A 1,501-nucleotide genomic window follows, 5' to 3' on the forward strand; every position below is an offset into this window, starting at 1 on the left:
CCCGACCTTCCTCCGACCTTCTCAATCTTCAGTCTCATGTTAGTCTGGTAATCAAAATCTTTGAGTTCATTGAGCCCGACCTTCTCATTTTTCAGTCTCATGTTAGTTGTCTAATCGAAATCTTTCGTGTCACATTAGTTTTCTAATCGAAATCTTTCGTCTCACATTAGTTCACTAATCGAAATCTTTCAGTCTCACATTAGTGATCTAATATAAATATTTCATCTCACATTACTTGTCAAATCAAAATCTTTTGTCTCATTATTATCACCGCGTTGGCATGGATCAAAGGACACTATCTAGTCACATAGCTGAGAAAACATTGCCTAAGTAAACTCTAGAGAAGATTAACAATTCAATAGATTACACACAGATTACATGTCAAAGACTCCTTTACTTCAAATTACATCTCAAGGACTCCTTGATATCCCTGATTGCAGGCTCAGCCCTCCTTGCTCCTTTCCAGAATGGGACTAGTTCCTTCCTGCAGGGATTGACCCCTCCATTTCGCTTTCTCTTTCCTTGATTTGAGCTTCTTGGTTGCAAGCTCAGCCCTTCTTGTTCCTTTCCTGAAGGGGTCTGGTTCCTCCCTTCAGGCTCCTTTTCCTCGTAGTCAACCTCAGTCTTGGCCTTCTTCAATTTGAGCTCCTTGTCTTTTGTATCATTTGCCCAAATGGCAAATTGAGCTACAGCATCTACTTTCTTGTCATAGATATCTGTAGCAGGCATGCACATTTGATCTATCCATGACATGGGAAATGGCAAATGGCATTCTCTACATAGCGATTATGTATGCACAAACACCCTAAAGCAAAAAACGTGCACAAGGTGGTAGCATGCAGGCCATCGGATACAGCAGTCTCATCGATGATGGGGGTATGGCAAACCATGCATTTCGAACCGTATTGCATAGCAGCATAGGCATTCAATTTAACTATTGCGGCCGTCAATACCACAGTCTTGCTCTGTACATGACAAAGTTACTTCAGTCATTGCTACATGTGGCTTTCAGGTTATTTTTGATGGTGTGAGGTGTGCAGTGTATGATGTTACACATGCCTCTACCCTGGTTTTGACTGGCACATTGTCTGCCTTCTCCATCCCGACTGCTCTCTGCCCCATCCTTCTTGGCCTTGAAGCTCTCTCGTAGTTCTTGCATCACCTTCTGCATTCTCCCTTTTCAGCTCCTCCATCATCTGGTCTTTTTCAATGATCAATGCGCTTTGCATGTTGCAGAGCCATTTGTAAAGACCCTCCTTTTCGGCTCTCTGATCTTCAAGATCATTTTTCATCTTTTCTAGCTCCTTGTCCACCATGTCCCGATCATTTCTCACTTCTTCGAGCCTATCTCAGAGCTCCTTCATGCGCTTCTCTGCTTCTTCTCTTCTATGCCTTTCCATGTCGACCATTTTTGTAGCGGCCTCAGCTTGCTCTTGTTCCTGCAAGGCCCTCGCTTGTGCCTCCCCTACCTTGGCTTCTGCACCTTCCCTGAGACTTTTCT

This window comes from Dipteris shenzhenensis, chromosome 29, assembly GCF_047967505.1.
Source record: "Dipteris shenzhenensis isolate YYH24624 ecotype China chromosome 29, Dip_SZ_1.0, whole genome shotgun sequence".
NCBI lineage: Eukaryota > Viridiplantae > Streptophyta > Polypodiopsida > Gleicheniales > Dipteridaceae > Dipteris > Dipteris shenzhenensis.